Genomic DNA, 17,886 nt, shown 5'->3' on the forward strand with positions numbered 1-17,886 from the left:
GTTTGGAACATATTTCTTTGTTTCCTTATTTTACTTGACTCTGTGTTTGTTTCTGTGTTTTAGATGAAACAGCTATCTCCCTCAGTCTTGACAGAGTGACCTCATGTAGGTGATGAAACTCCTCATTCAATCTTGTTTAAGCCTTAATTGTCTCTTAAACCTTTGTGATTGTCTGAACCACCTGATTTATTCTTGGTTTATCCCCATTATTGAAGGTATGTTAAGATCTGTCAATGTTCCAGGGGAAGAATTTCACTTAATGCCTAGTTTCAGGCTCATTGGAAGCCAAGTCCTCAGGCAGTAGTTTTTAAAGTACACAAATATGTACAGTGCTGTGGGATTGCAATTGTAATCCCTGCTGGCCTCCAGACCAAGAGATTTGGAGGTGTCCCCTTTGGGTGACAGTTGTAAAAATCATGATATAAACTGTTTTCTGGGATATCTTGTCAATGTAGTAGGACTAAGAGGTCATGCAGGATGGTGTCCACCTTATATGCCTTGGGAATTTCTTCTTAGACTCTAGATGTATAGGAAACTTGAAGCCTTTCCTCCAGGCTGAAGCTCCAGGCTAATAGGCCTTTTTCATGGAGTACTGGGATATTTCTTTTTCTGTCTGTGCAGTGTTCTGGGGATGCTAGCCTGCCAAAAATTATCTTTCTGATTGTTACATGTGGGGCCCAGAAACATAAACTTCTTCGCCACTAGAGCCAGGAGATCAAGGGGCATCTTTTGAGTGGATTATGCCCTTCTGTTGGCCCTGGCTAGGTGTGGCTGGAGAGTGTAGGGGGTGGGTCATACTTAGCACCTTTAGAAAGGTAGTGGGAAAATGTCTTGATTGTGTGCACCTGCAGGCTTCAGGAATGCAGTGGGGGAATGCTTTTCTGTGTGCACATGATGGCTTAAGGCTAGGAGCAAGAGAATGACACCACTGCTCCTGCTCACCAGTCCCAGTCAGGGAGTGAAGTAGCGCTGCAACTGCCTATGTACTCCAGCTTTAGCAAGGCAGAGGGATAGTGCCATGATCACTTGCCCCATCTATCTTAACAAGGCAGTGAGAGGGTGCCACATCTGAGCTCACCTACCTGTGCTAGCATAGGTAGAGAGTACAAAAATGGTATCTTCCAACACCTTCATCTTCAGTGAACATTTCAATTGTCCCTTCCTTCTCCAGCAGATGAATTTTGATCAGAAAATATATCTCCTTCACATAGGGGGCACTTTTTAAACTGCTAATTTTTTGCTGAATCCTAGGGCAAGTGAAACTGCACATGAGACCTTCAAAAGAGGAATCTCAGTTTCCCATGGACCTTTGTATGGCTTGGATTGCCATGCCAGAGATGGGGTTTTTGTGAGGCTATGTCTCTCTTACTTGTCTCAACGTGGTCTTTTTATCCTTTTTTTTTTTGTGTGTGTGTTTGTGTGGAGAAGCAGTATATCTAGTTTTCAAATCTTTTTCAGAGGAAAATGGTCCATAAAACTAAAAGACAACCTATAGAATGAGAGAAGATATTTGCAAGTGACATATCTGATAAAGACCTAGTGTCTAAAATCTAAAGAACTCAATGCCCAAAAAAAACAAAAAATCCAATTAAAAAATGGGCAGAAGGCATGAACAGACCTTTTCCCAAAGAAGACATTCAGATGACCAATAGACATATAGAAAGATGCTCAACAGCACTCATCATCAGGGAAATACAAATCAAAAGTACAATGAGATACCACCTCATTCTTGTTAGAAAAACTACAGTCAAAAACACAAGAAACAACAGGTATTGTTGAGGATGTGAAGAAAAAGAAAGCCTCTGTACTCTTGGTGAGAATGCAAAGTGGTGCAGCCACTCTGGAAAACAGTATGGAGGTTCCTCAAAAAGTTAAAAACAGAACTGTGCAATGAATCAGGAATTGCACAATTGGGTGTTTACCCAAAGAATATAAGAACACTAATTTGAAGGAAAACATGCACCCCTATATTTATAGCAACATTATTTACAATAGCCAAGCTATGGAAGCAGCCCAAGTGTCCACCGACAGATGATTGGATAAAGAAGATGAGGATATTATTCAGGATAATTCAGGATGAGGATATATTATTATTATTATTATTATTATTATTATTTTATTCCTAAAAAAGAATGAAATCTTGCCATTTGCAATGACATGGGTGGAAGGAGAGAATTTAATGCTAAGCAAAAAAGTCAGTCAGAGAACAAAAGGACAAATACCATATGATTTCACTTATATATGGAATTTAACAAACAAAACAAACAAACAAAAGGAAAAAAGGAGATAAACTAAGAAATAGACTCTTAAGTATAGGGAACAAACTGATAGTTACCAGAGGGGAGGTGGGTGAGAGGATGGGGAAGTAAGAGATGATGATAAAAGAGTACACTTACCATGACAAACATAAAATATATACAAATATATGGAAAATATAAAAGGCATAAAATATGATAAAAAAGAAACATCCAATAAACCTGTCTTAGCTAAAAAACAAAAACAACAAACAAACAAAAAACCCACACAAAAAAATAGAACTCTTGATAGCATTATTTGAGAAGTGTTCCCCCTGTTCTAAATTATCTGGAAGAATTTTGGTAAAATTGTTTTCTTAATGATCTGGGGCTGGAGTTACCTTTTTAAAAGATATTTTAAATTACACATTCAGTTTATTTCATACTTATGTAATTGTTTAAGTTCTCTGGTAATTTATATATCCCAGGAATTGAGCATTTCTTTTAAGTTTAATTTACAGGTATAAACATTTATATTTTTTGGAATTCCATTAGCAGTATTCCCTTATTATCCTGCAGGATGTTTAGTAATTCCACCTAATTTTTCTCTTGATATTGTTGGTTTGTGTCTTCTCTCTTTTAATCATTGTCAACTTGGTTTGTCAATTTCACTGGTTTCCTTTTCCCTCAAAGAACCAACTTTTCTTCTATGAATTGGTTTTCATTTCGTTTTGTTTTGTTTTCAATTTAATTGACTTCTGTCTTATTTTTATTGTTTCCTTTCTTTTGCTTTGCTTTTTCTTTTTTTGTGAAGTTGAAACTTAGATTTTTTTTCTTAGAGATCTTTCCTTTTCTCCATTAGAAAGATTTAATGCTATAAATTTCCATCTGATCAATGTTTTAGCTGCATCCTATAAATTTTCACATGTTATGCTTGTGTTTTTATTTATTGGGCACTTTTAAAGAATGTAGATGGAGTGTTCTATAAATGTCAATTAGATTCTGTTGGTTGATGGTGATGTTGAGTTGCTTTATATCCTTGTTGATTTTCTGTCTAGTAGTTCTATCAATTTCTGGGAGTGGGTATTGTGGTCCTCAACTATAATTTATTTCTCCTTTCACTCCCATTAGTTGAAGCTCTGGTATTTCGTGTATAAAAATTTAGGATTGTTATATATTCTTGAAGGATTAATGTAATGTCCTCCTTTTTACTCTACACAGCAAGGTACATCTCTGCATGTACCTAGAAAGAAATCTACTTTATTGCAATTAATATATTCACTACTATTTTTAAAAAATTCATGTTGTATAATGTATCTTTTCCTATCCTTTTACTTTAAACCTAGCTATGTTGTTATGTGTCAGGTGAATTTGTTGTAGACAGTATATATTTGGGTCATGTATTTTGTTTTTTTATTATTAAACCATTGTGTCAACCTGTGTGCTTTTATTGGTATATTTAGATCATTTACATCTAAAGTAATTATTGGGACGCCTGGGTAGCTCAGTGGTTGAGCATCTGCCTTCAGCCCAGGGTGTGATCCTGGAGACCCAGGATGAAGTCCTGCATCGGGCTTCCTGCATGGAGCCTGCTTCTCCCTCTGCCTCTGCCTATGTCTCTGCCTCTCTTTCTGTGTGTCTCTCATGTATAAATAAATAAATAAAGTCTTTAAAAAAAAAGATATAATTAAAAAATAAAGTAATTATTGCTCTGCTAAGGCTAAGGTCTGGCTTTTTTCCCTGTTTATATTGTTTATATTTTTTTCTTTTTAGTTTTTGCTCTCCTGTGTGTAATTTGAACATTTTTTTAGAATTCCATTTTGATTTCTTTATAATATTTTGAGGATATTACTTTGGATAGTGTTCTTTCTGATTATTCTACATATTACCCTAAACATATGTAACATCACAGTTTATGGGTGTTGACATTTCATCAACAAATGAAGTGCTAACCTTGTTTCAAGTTAGGTCCTTTTACTCTCCTTAGTTTTTGCATATAATTATCTTAAGTATTTCCTTTACATATATTATCATCAAATCAAATGGTATTGTAAATTTTGCTTCAACCATAAAATGATTAAAATAACTCATGAAAGAATAATCTATTATGTTTACTTATCTTTTTTACTCTTTTCATTATTCTTTTTCTGTCCTGAAAATTTTAACCTTCTTTTATTATCATTTTCTTTATGTTTGTAGAGCTTCATTTACTCAGTCTTTTAGTGTAGGTCTGCTAGTAACAAGTTATCTTAATTTTACTTTGAGAATTTATTTATTTCCTCTTCATTCCTCAAGGATAGTTGAGAAGTTTTTAGTCCCACACTCCTTTCTCCTCTCCTTTCGGACTTTGAAAATATGAAAGTTAGATCATTTATTATCCCATAGGTTCTTGATACTCTGATCATTTTCAAATCTATTTTCTCTCTGTTGTTTAGATTGAGTTAGTTCTATTGATCCTGTCTTCAAGTTCACCGAATGTATCATCTATTGTCATCTCTCAACTATTGAGTTCCTCAAGTAGTTTTAAAGTTTTAGTTACTGTGTGTTTTCATTTTGTTCTTTTTTCATTTTGTTAATTTCCATTTTGTTCTTTTAAATAGTCTCTTTACTGAGATTTTTCTGTTTTTGCATTTGTCTTGAAATATTGTTGAACTATTTTTATGATAGCTGGCTTAAATATATGTCTAATAATTCCAACTTCTAATTCATCTCTGTGTGCTAAATTATCTTTTTCATTGAGGTTGCAGTTCTATTGGCTTTTGATATGATGAGTGAATTTTTATTTTATATCCTGGACATTTTGTTGATTATATTAGGATACTTCTAATATATTTAAATCTTCTGTTTCAGTAGATTATTACCCTATTTAACTTCAACCCATAGATGGCTTTTTTGTTGGCTTTTTTGTTGGCTCTAATTCCAATATTTAGTTTTCAGATCTTTTGTAATGCTGTTCTGGTCTAATCTTCTGCCACTTCTATGGACTGCTTCCTTGTTTTTCTTTCTTTCTTTCTTTCTTTCTTTCTTTCTTTCTTTCTTTCTTTCTTTCTTCTTTCTTCTTTCTTCTTCTTCTTCTTCTTTCTTTCTTTCCCTCTTTAGATTTATTTATTTGAGAGAGAAAGAGAGAGAGAGAGCATGAGAGGTGGGAGGGGCAAAGGGAGAGAATGTCAAGCAGACTGCATGCAGAGTGCAGAGCTTAATGCAGGGCCCAATCTCACAATCCTGAGATCATGACTTGAGCCAAAACCAAGAGTTGGTCCCTCAACTGACTGAGACACCCAAGTGCTTTTGGGGTCTTCTTTCAATTCCAGGATGCTATCCACATGGACTGAAACACCTACAGGAATGGATAGCAGTTCTCTGGGTTGTCTTATGTTGCTGGCCCACATTCTGTCACCGGGGGCAGAAGCTCAGAAGCCACAAGACTTAGATCTCCTCCTTATGCAGTTGCTGGAGGGCAGGGCAATGAAGGGCTCTGCTCACCTGGCCCTATAGGTGGACTGGCCTGGCTACTAATGCTCAGGTCACAAAGAGGAAGTTGGGGCTCCCCACTAGGACTCTGCTGGGTTTCCTCTTTCCCAGCTCTTTGGTCAGAGAGAAAAGCTTAGAAAAGTTTTTGTTTATAGCTGTTAGTAGTTCTGATTTGCAGGCTCCTCAGACTCCTTAGTCTGAGGTCTATGGCAGATAGAAGCTCAGAAAATCACATTGCTTTTCTTCAGGTCTTGAAGTCTCTAGTCAGCCCACCTCCTTCTCTCTAGGCTTTTGAGATCTTTTTATCATTGTCTGTTTATAACGTCCAGGATGTCCAGTGTTATTTAGTTGTACTTAGAGAAGATAAGCAGAGAAAAGAACACCATGTTTTTCTAGACCCAGAAAGCTTAAATGGATTTTGCAATATGGGTATTTCCTTTGTACTTGCAACTATAGTTTGAGCTCAAAAATATATATCCATGGCATATTTGTGTGGGAATGTAGATGTTGTTTTTTATTTTAAATTTTAATAACACAGAAAGCATCTTGACATTACTTGTTATTCAAACAATGTTAGCAGATGATGAAATGACTTTATCACATTATAAGTATTATGTATAAGCATTTCTGTCTTTTTAATTTTTGGTTGAATTTATTAAGAAATATTATCAAATCTGTAGCAAGTGCTAATTCCTAAAGCTATTCAGTGTTTGAAAATAGTGTTTGAGGATGGTTCTTCCAACCATTTAAAAACACAAAAGCCATTCTTTGCTTGAGTCATACGAAAACAGGCAGAAGGCCTTAGTTTGTCTATTTCTGCTCTACAATTTATCCCAGTGGTATGCTGGGAAATGTTTAACACTTAGATCTCTGGAGACCGAAAGCCCTGGTTTATAGAGTTTTCTGTTTTCTGTGGTGGAAATACTCCCACCAAGGCTGATTTCAAGTACCAATGTGATGTCACTCAATGAATTGTTATGAAAATGTGTGCATAATAGGCTCTCTTGAGCTGGTGCTAGCAGATTTCAGCAAACCGTTGATTGAAGAGACCTTAAGAGATCTGCTAAGAAAATCATAGCTTCTATGTCACACACACTGAATACTTGCTGTAGGCATCATATTTTGATAATTGTTCACTTAGAGTCTCTCTCATCTTTATAAAACATGCACACATATGGAAAAGTTGCTTTCTACGTGATTTCGTTGTAACAGAACAGGGGAAGAAATAAATCAAATTATTACTTTTCTGTACTGGACCTGAAAAACTGGTTTCACCAATCCCAATATTTTCTTCATAGGCAAATATTTACTTTTGGAATGACAAGCCCTGCACCCCAGGTAGTAGTTAATGCCACACATTAAGTAATGCTTCTTTATGTTATTTACGGAAGCATTACCCTGGTTTGGCTTTCCAAAAAAAATGGCAAGTCTTGTTTTAAATGTCTTTTGTGGCTGCATTTGTTAATACATCAAAGTAATAAAGAAATCTGCTTCTTTGAAGGATAGTTACTTAGTCAGCTGTTTGCTTCCTTGCTCATGAATGGATACTTTTCCAACTGCATGCACAGCAGGGCAATGTCTCATGCAGAATATTTACTCTAATTGGCTCTTTTCAAACCTTCCCCATTTTCTGGTCTCTCCTGCCCTCTGCTCTTATAGCTCTTTATCTATGGTACTGGCCACTTTGCAGCTCTGTGTTTTGTGGGTTCTGCTATGTCCCTCTGCCCAACTCTGCTCTCTGGGATATTGAACACTACCAGGACCCATGTGTTCCTCTCCAAGTCAAAGCAATAGCTGGCATCTCCTGCCATTGGAGCTGCCATGGCAAAGAAATGAATACAGATTAAGAGGTCTCTTTAACCCTGAGACCAATTCCAGTGGGGGAGGGGTGGTTCCCTGAACCAACAAGCAATTCTCAGACAAGGTGTCCAAGAATTTAGCTCAATTTTGAAACTATCTGCCTGGAGATAGCATCAGATTCCATAGCTTAAGGGCTCAGTCCTACAAGACTGCCCTCCACCCTCCACTTCAGATGCCAGCCACAAGCTCCAAGTTGTTACCTGGGCTACTCTTGACCAACAGGCTATGTCAGAGGTTTCCCAGGACCTCCTCCCTAGATTTGATTAATTTGCTAGAGTGGCTCACAGAACTCAGAGAAACATTTTACTAGATCATATTGGTTTATTATAAAAGGATATAACTTAGGGAACAAGCAGATGGAAGAGATGCATAGGGCAAAGTATGGGGAAGGGGTGTGGAGCTTCCTCTGCATGCAAGCCAACTCTCCCCTCCCTTCCACATGTTCACATGCTTGAAAGCTCTTTAAATCCAGGCCTTTTACGTTTTGTTTTGTTTTTAAAAATTTTATTTATTTATTTGAGAGAGAGAGTGAAAATGAGAGCACAAGTGGGTAAGGGAAGAGGGACTCTGAGTAGGGAGCCCCACTTGGGGCTGGATCCCAGGACCTTGAGATCATGACCTGAGCTGAAGGCAGACACTTAACTGACTGAGCCACCCAGTGTCCTGTCCTCTTGGGTTTTATGGAGTCTTCATTAAATAGGCAGAATTGATGAAATCATCAGCCACTGGCATCCTATTCAATGTCTAGTCCCTCTCCTCTCCTGGGAGGTCAGTGGGGTAGGACTGAAAAGTTCCAACCCTCTAATCATGTGGTTGGCTCTACCAGAAACCAGTCACCATCCTTAGATGCTTTCTAAAAGGCACCTCATTAACATAACAAAACACCTTTATCACTTTCAACACTTAGGAAGTTCCAAAAGTTTGGGGAGCTGTGAGCTTTGTTTTTTAGATTTTATTTATTTATTTGACAGAAAGAGAGAGAAGGTGCACAAGCAAGGGGAGTAGCAGAGGGAGAGGGAGAGGGAGAAGTAGGCTCTCTACTGAGCAGGGAGCCCAATGCAGGGCACCATCCTAGGACCCTGAGTTCATGACCTGACTGACAACAGACACTTAACTGACTGAGCCACCCAGGTGCCCCCAAATATGTATTTCTTTCAAATCATAATATTACAGGGCCTAAGACCTGATGGGCGCTCTGACTCGAATGCCACTGCAATATTAGTAGAGAGCTCCTGTCTCATTGGAATGGTAGAATTTCTGGGAATGAGCAGGGCAGTAGGGCAGTCAGGATTCTCAAAGCAGCTGCTGACCTCTCTTGCTCATAAGGCCTACCTGAAGTTTGGTGTAGACAAGTCAGTAAAGTCGTTCCCTTTGTCTTATTTATAAGCTGTCTGCCACATGGGGTCAAAGCAGAGCTTAGTCCTAGAAACAAAAGGGTTACATTTCTTCCCTGGGCCTACGACTAACTCAGGAATCTGTCAGCTCTTTTATTTTGGGAAATGGGAGAGAATCTCATCTGTGGGAGAAGGGTTTAAAAGCATTCTACTAAATCCCTTTGTTATCATTCTTCATGAAGTTGAGGGTCGATTTGTGGTACAGATGGAGGAAGGGTGCTAGATAATGGCAGAGCAGGACCAAGATTGCTAGAGTGGTTGGTTGTGCACAGTCAGGCATCACTTCCCATCCTATCCTGAGTTACAGCTAACCCTATTGAGGGTTGATGATTAAAATTTATGATCTCAGAATTCTTTATTTTTCTTAAGGATTCATTGCTTGTGGAAATGGAACCTCCCCAGAGGGAGGTGCAAAACTCCTTGAGAAATATCAGTGATCTAAATTCTTAATTATAGTTAGTTCTTCATGTCCTTTTCAAAAGACTAGGGGCCAGGGAGGGGGAGAAGAGGGCCATAGGAGATGTGGTATATGAAGGTAGCAGTTCTGAGCTAGCTGAGGGCAGACAAAGGGCAAACTTTGGCCATTTCACACTGTTGCCTCTGGCCAGCCCTTGGAGGAGCAACACAACATTAAATATTTCAGCAATGACTTTTTAAAGGGACTATGGAATGTTCAGGACATTCACTAGGAGGACATAGATACACATTTGCCTATGGGATTCTTGTTTTCAAAGAATGTGACTTTATTCTAATTGAAACAGATCCTAACTCAGTAGAGTCACAACATCTCTCTAAAGCACAAAAGCAGAATGGAACTTGGCTGGCAAAAGAAAGAAATTTGCTTTACTAAAGATGTCTAATCACCAGTGTTTCCAACACCTTCTTTAGTTTCATATTACTGTATGTGGAGACTTCTTATGCAGAACAACATTCTGAGGCATTACATGGTCTTAATTTATCAAAGAGAGATCATGCTCACAGTGCAGAGCTTCAGGAAAGAGCTAACTTCTATAGAGCACCTACTTTGAAATAGGAGCCTGCCTAAAGTTCTCAATTAAATCTCATTCTCTTAGTCAGCTTGGGCTGCTCTAACAAAATACCACAGACCAGGTGGCTTACACAACAAACCTTTATTTTTCAGTTCTGGATGCTAAAAGTCCAAGATCAAGGTGTTGGCCAATTGGATTTCTGGTGAGGGCCCTCTTCCTGGCTTGCACACAGCCTCTTTCTTCCTGTGTCCTCACGTAGCCTCTCCTTGGTTCATTAGGAGGCAGAGATCGCTCTCTTCCTTTTCTTATAAGGCTAGTAACCCTATCAGCTTAGAACCCTACCTTTATGATTTCATTTAATCTTAACTACTTCTAAAAGCTCTATCTCCAAATACAGTCACTTTGGTGGTTAGGGCTTCAACATATGAATTTTGGGGGACATGATTCAATTCACAGCACCCACTTTGACTCAAGGTAGAGTGTGTTGAAAATAATAAAATAGCTACAGAAGAGGAAACTGAGGCAACAGTGGTAAAGAAGTGACAAAGAGTGATTCACCAATGCTAGGATGCTGGCTAGTCAGATCCAGATATGCCTTCTTCATGAGGCATGCTAAGGTCCAAATGCTAGGCTCTTTTAGGAGCATGGGCATGGTGAGGGCTGCATCTGGTCTATTGGGACTGAGCTTGAAAGCTTCCTGGCAAAGGGCAGACATGTAGTGCTTCTCCCCTGTAGGTGTTTGGTAAGTTGAGTAGCAAAATTCTGAAAACACAGATAATTCCTTTGATGTTCAAGGGCCAGTTGTGCACTCCATATTCCTTAGAGAAGAACAGAGATATTAACAAGTGAATATTGTGAACAAAGTCCTAAGAACTTCTGTTGGAACCATGGTCCCAATTCAGATGACCCACTGTCACCTGTGCTGAATTAGTCTCTATCCCACCTGTTCACAGGGGACTCAGAGCGGAGCTATTAAGACCCTTCTTCCTAGGCTAATTCCACTTTTCAGTTACTTTTTTTAGCATTTGCTCACTATTTATTAATACCTACAGTGTGTGGTGCTGTTTTGGGTACTAGAGGTAAGTAGGTGAGCAGAACAAAGCTGCATCCTGATTGTCAGCACTCCATTTTCTTTCCAGGAGTCAAGATGGGCAAGGGACTGGTTACTTGAGACTTCTGGACAGGCCTGGTGTTGTTTATCCCTATTTAATTTTATTTGAATTTTATTTAATTTACTTCATTTTATTTTGTTTTACTTCATTTATTTTAGGACAAATGCAGAAAGCCATGCTGCCAGAGTAGATAGTGCCACAGAAGAAACTAATTATAAAGACCAAGTGGTCATACATTGGCAGGATTTGCTGCTGTAATCAAACAAAACACAGTTAATCTGGCACACATTTCAGGATGTACATAGTCATTACTGTGCTGTATGATAATCAGACACAAATGATCAGCAGTTAACCAAAATAACTATAATCAGTATGACTTTTACACAGACAAGTCATCTTCTACATGCTTTCTCTTATTAGGTCTCTAGCACTCAGATCTAGTGTCACTCTAGCTTTCCTAGTACTGGATGTGGCTGCCACTTCCCAGGGTACAAAGACAGAGCTCTTCATCTTGTGTGCTTCATCAGCTGGGCCTTCCTGGGTCCACCAGCCCTGCTTTGGGTCTCTTCTATACCTCCTCACATTCACCAGAATTCCCACATTCTTCCCTTCTTCCTGCCAGGCACCTTTGTCCCCTGTCCTGAGACCAGTGCTGTAGGAAGAGTCTGGGATCTGCAGGGCTTGTGGTCTGTCAGTGGGAGTTGGCCAAGTTGAGGAGGGAGAGAGATGGAAAATCTACATCCCCTGGAGAGCCTGGGGTTCAAGAATGGGAAGGAGGTTGTGAGCCAGGTGAGGGATAATGTTGGCAGGCAGAGGAGCATAGCCCCGGTGCCCATGCCTCTTTCAGATCCAAGCTCCAGGGACTCTTGATGTGATTTTAGATGTAAGGAGGATTTATCCAAAATCCTCCCCTCCAACCAGACATTCCTTTAACAAGACACAAAGCTTCCATTTAATGATTGGAGATAACAATCTGAAATGCAAATGCTTGGAGAATTACTACTTTGGCTTGAAAGGGTTTGGGATCCAGGATAAATATGCTGCTTTAATTGAGAAAGGGGAAGCCCTGGGAGACAGTGGAGGGTAGGAAGGAGATGCCTTTTAGGAGGCAAGGAGGAAAATGTGATTGGTTCCTAAGTTAAGTTCCCAATTCAGCCTCAGGTCTGGATCTGTTCTAGGCTGATGGGAGTCATTGGTTATGTGATGTTGGGCCACCTGCATGACTCAGGTCATACACTAATTTGGCCTCTTTGTCATGAGAAGACTTTGTGAAGAGTGATTCTTGATAGAAAAAGATGATTTACTTAATGAAGTGAGGTTAGATTGCAAGGAGGCTGTCTAACATGTTGGCATTGCATTTCAGGGCAATTACTAGATGCTTTGGGTGGAGTTACAGGCATAAGGCCAAAGGCTGAATGACTTTAAGCCACCCAAGTAGAAAGATTCCTGCTGAGAAATGGATGGCCTAAAATGTTGGGGGCTGGGTGGCTGGTGGGCTGGGAAGGAGAGGGGGCGGCTTGCCCCAGGAAAGGAGCTGGTGGTAGCTTTGTGGGGAAGGCTTCGATGGAAGGATCAAAGGAGCTTAGGAGCCCAAGATGAGATCAGACACTGCTCTCCCTGTGTCTGTCCATGGGCCATGGTCCACATCCCTCTGGAACCAGGGGAAAGCCTTTACCCCAGTCAGGGCTGCCCCAGAAAACCTGTGCTGAACATGCTGAGAACATTGGAGGATTTAGGGCCAAGCTAGAAGTTTCTCAGGAGCCCAGGAAAGCAAACAAAGAAGTTCCTGTAAAGTTCCTTTAATCAAGGTCCTATCAGTAAAACAAAATTACTGATTTCAGAATTATGCTCATTACTGTGGGTGGCAATGCACCCAAGAAGAAACAAAAGACAGATGGTTCACTCTGAATCATATATTTTTTTTTGACCAGACAGTATTTAATGTCAAAGAAAGTAGAAGAAAAAAATTAGAACCCAGATTAGTCTGATGTAGCACATTCTCTTGTCATGATTATTTCTATTTCTTGGATTTCACTTGGGAGGTTGCTCCTATTTGGGACAGGATGCTAACTGTTGTCACTTAAGGCACATTTCACAACAAAGCATTGTTCTGGATTTCAAGGAAGAACACTGGTCTTTCTGAAAATCTTAATTCTCAGAGTCGTCTCATCTACTTTCTCCCACCATAGAGAATAACAGATGTTTTTCATAAAGCTGTACATGTTTATCAAATATGTAAATTAACAAATACCACATCCATTTTTATATTTTAAAATATATATAAAGTATTTTATATCTGATAGAGCACTTTTCTTCATCAGGAAGGGGGTGAAATTTGGTCCACACGTTAGGACCTTCTGTCTGGAGTGAAGAATTCCATTTCTGGCCATTCCTGGTCTAAACTGTGGGCAAATGGCCTACCTCTTCCTGACTCCCTTTCCTAGTGGATGGAGGAAGCAGAAGTACATGCCATGTTGTCACCAGAGCCCAGAGACTCATCTCATCCATGTACCTTTCATGCAGTCCTTGACTATTTAGGACATACATAGATTTAGGATATCAGACCCTAGAGGAGGAGGGGGCATGTATTCTCTGAAGAAGCCCTCATTCTCACTCCAAGGATATAATTCATGGAGTTATTTAGGCCTTTTGGGAAGATTGAAAATATTACTCGAAATGAATTACCATTTGATTTAGCTATTGGTTAGGATTGTTGTTAATTCATAAATAAGCATATAATTACATCCTTTCTATCCATCTTTGTACATCTCCTAATCAATTCCACTCACAGATTGTTGTGGAGGATCTTCCCTCCCACATGGAATGCAAGCATGGCCCCACTAGGCCTAGCTCAAGGCTCTTTATGAAACCTTCCCTGATGGACTCTCCCAGGGTTGTGAATTTCTTTACCATTGAATCAGTTCTACATCATCTAACTTATTTCTCAAAGTGAAATTGTAATTAATTCCTAGTTAGCACTTACAACATGCCACTTGCTGTTCCAAATGCTTTTCAAATGTTAACTATTTCCACATGCATAAAACTCTAAGACACAGATACCATTATTATTCTCTGCAGACAAGGAAAGTGAAGGCCTGAATGGTCACTTGATTTCTGCGAGTCCTACCACTTGTTGGAGTTATAAAGCAAAGCTATGCATATGGGCATTAGGTCCAGTCCCTTTCTACAGGCATGATTACTCTCCAGGGAAGTCATGGATGCAAGAACACTCCCTGACAGTAGCTCCTGGCTACATATCAGAGTGATCTGGGGGAGCTTTTATAAATTAAAAGTTCCTGGGTTCCCACTCAAAGTCTGTGATTTAGGGAATGTCTTCAACTTCCTTCAGTGCTTTGAAGGTGAAGCCAAGTTTGGGGACCTTCTTTCCTGCAGCAGGATCCTAAGTGCACACTGGGTATAAAATGAGTGTGTATGTGTGTGTGTGTGTGTGTGTGTGTGTTGCCTTGCAGAAGCCTCAAGATCAGAGTTCTCAAATATATGTGAGTCTGTAGATCATCTAACAAGCCACACCCAGAGGAGAGCTGTCACCAATCCTATCAGATATGGCAATTTTTGACAATGGTGGGTAACTAATTTAGGGAAATTTATTGTAATTTAAAATAAAAACTTGTAATTGGAAGGCAAATTTCTCCCAAAACTCATGCTTCCACTTTTGTCCCTTGCCTAGTTACTGAGTCCACTTGTGGGTCAGAATGTGCCCAGCCATGCTGCTGGGTGACACTGATGTCCAATATTCCAGAGGGACCAGGGTGAGCCACAGAACCGAGAAAATGAAGCTGGTCACTTTTGCTTCATTTGGCCTTAGATTCTATTAAGTCAGTTGTCTCACTGTGTATCAAAGTCAAATCCAAACACTTTTTCAAAAGTACAGCATCTTATTCATGGCACTGTGTCCACTGATGTTTGGTTTGGTCCAGAAGATGGACACACTGTCAGCAGGATGGGCCTCCCCAGTGTGTGAGTCTCACTGCCCTTTGCAACAGGCTTCCTCTCCACCAGAACTGAAGAAAGGCATTTTAATATGAATTCCTGCTCCCTGCAAGTTTCCAAAGTTCACATCTTTCTCTCTTACATCAGAGCAAAACACAAAACGCAAAAAATCCCAGGGTAGCAACTATCCAGGATTAATTTCCCCCTTCTTTTGGCCCTTCTCTCCCTCTCTAAGGGTTAAGTATGTGGAGGGAAGAATTGCTAGACTTTGTGTCTGTGCTTGGTGGGAACTATTAAATTACTGCTGGATGTTTTTGATTATACCACACATCAGTGCCTGAGCACTGCGGCCCTGGAAGCCACATGTGCCTCGCCGTCCTGGCCCCCGGCGCCTGGCCCCACACTCGCTCGCAGGGGCCTCTCTGTGGCACCGAAACAGTGCAAGGATGGGAGCTAGTGTTGGCAAAGCAGAAGGAAACGGGCAATAAAACCGAGAGCTGAGCGGCTTACTGGAGCCAGGACGCTGGGGTCTGCTTAATTGCTCTGAAATGAAAAAGATTCGGGGGTTTCATGAAATCCCATAGGTACACTTGCCAAGCCTCAAATATTAGATTGAATTACAGTTTCTAATCTCTCCCCTCTCCCTCAGCCATGTGTCTTATTTCTTCTGGATGTTTGTCCACAGCTTCGAGCAGGAGGAGAAAGGTTAACCTGAGTGGTGACCAGGCTCTCCCAGTCTCATCAAAGCACACAGAGGCACCCTGTGGGAGTTCTCCATCGCTGGGCATCTGGCATCCATTGGTGCCAGAGCTCCAGAAACCTTGAGAACAAAGGTGCTTCCCCCAAGGCCCAGGGGCAGCCATGTTCTGAGGCTGACCAGGATCAAAGTGTACAGGTCATTTCTTTGGAAAGAATTGATATCTTTTATCAGAGACTCAAAGGAGTCTTGTAAAAATTAAGAAGTACTAATAGAGAAAACAGAAGTATGATAACACAGTTAGGGATTTTCCTGGGTGTGAAGATGATTTTCAGGACTGCATAAAGGAGGAATGGGAAAAGTGAACAAGGCTGCTGAAGCCAGAAGGGTGGTAGATAGTTGGTATCCAAATGACAGAGAGGGGAGGGAGCACAGCATTCTCCATCTGACCTCACCAGTGGGAAGTATCTCACTGAGCAATTGAGGGCAGGAAACCTGGCTGGGGTAGAAAGGATGTAGCATGAAAAACAGCCCAATGAGTCATGCAAGATGAACACTGGCCTATAATAAGTGCAAAGAATTGTTAGAGAGGAGAAGCTGAGAGTACAGGGAGGTTTGGTGGGGGGTGGGAGGGTGAGATATAAGGCCAGCTATGCCAGGAGGGCAAGTGGTGCTGGTGGTGTGGCCTGCTGCTCCTCAGTTCACACTGGCTTCACACTCTCTAGGCAAAACCTGGACGGTCAGGCTAGCGTGACCTCTGAGACTGAGCTCAGAGGCAAGGACTCGTTCTTCAGGCAGGTTTTGTCTTCCCTGGGGCTTTTGCTTAACTCATTTTGTTTGTCTCACAAACTTTCAGCTTTCTTTTTATGCTTGGTGGAACAAGTGTATCGGATTGTTCCACCAATCGTAGGTTTCAGGGCCAGAGGGTAGCAGGCACTAAAAGGAGCTTTCCTTCTGGGTGACAGAAACTTTTCAAATTTTCAAAGCATTCTTAGAGGGGAAAAAAGGCATTGAGGTCTGTTTTGAGGATATACACAAGAAAAGTGATAGACTGAGAATAACAGTGACATGGTGTGAAATCAAGGAGACTTTGGAGGCTGTCAAGGTTAATATGGAAAACAGGGAAACAGGGAAAGTCTACCTGAATGTGAGCTACTGTCACCATCATCATGAGTGAAGAGGCTCTTACTTTTCTAGTTCCTAGTTTACTGAGCACATGGCTTAGTGTAAACTGAATTTGGAAATTCTCTTCTTTCCAACATTCACACCACTAAGTTCACAGTGTCTTCTGTAGCAGCATATTTACTACTGCTTAGAGGTGGCACCTCTGTGACTTAGTGTGCCATCGCTCTCATAAGAGGGTCATCCTGTGCCCTATTTCTTCCTCCTTCTCTGTGGTCCTACCTGGTGATTTGTGTTCTGCTCATGTTTGTCATTGTATGTCATGGTTTTTTTTTTGTTTTTTGTTTTTTTTTTTTCCAAATCAACTCTGTGTGGTCTTTTTGTGGTTTTGTTGGTAGATGAAGGATCTTGCTTGTGACTGGATGGCCTTCTAGAAGTAGTCCAGACTTTCAGTGTGTGCTGTCCCCTCAAAGAATATCACAGGTCTACCCAGTGCTTTCTTGGCAGACAGAAAACCAGGATCTTGTGACACAGTTTTCATGGGATGACTCTTGTTCCCAAGGAACAGCATGATCTTCAAGGTAAGGTCAGTAGCTAAACGTCAGGGTGAGGGAAAGTGCTGTGGAGGCAGAGAGGCAGATGAGGTCTCTGTGTCCTCCCTCTGCAGCTGGTTGGAAGGAAGAGCAGAGAAATAATGCATACGTGCTGGACACTGGTCCCTTTCACATGCATCATCTGATTTAACCTCCCAGGAACTTCATAGGTGCTAATTATTTTCATTATTTTAAATGATGATAAAGCCCAGAAGCATATTAGTTAACAACTAGCTGTTGTAACAGATAAACCTCCAAATGCAAAAGGCTTTAAAAATAACAAAGGTCTGCTTCTCATTCATTTAAATCGCACATAGGCATTCCTTCTCAAGAGGAACTCTCCTCCAGGTAGCCCTTCAGAGATATACTTCCCTCCACTCCTGAGACTTAATCATTTTCAAGAGTTTTGTGGTGCTTTGGCTTCAATGGTGAGACTGATTTAAAATATGGTGAGGATGGTATT

Source organism: Canis lupus, chromosome 29 (assembly GCF_011100685.1).
Source record: "Canis lupus familiaris isolate Mischka breed German Shepherd chromosome 29, alternate assembly UU_Cfam_GSD_1.0, whole genome shotgun sequence".
NCBI lineage: Eukaryota > Metazoa > Chordata > Mammalia > Carnivora > Canidae > Canis > Canis lupus.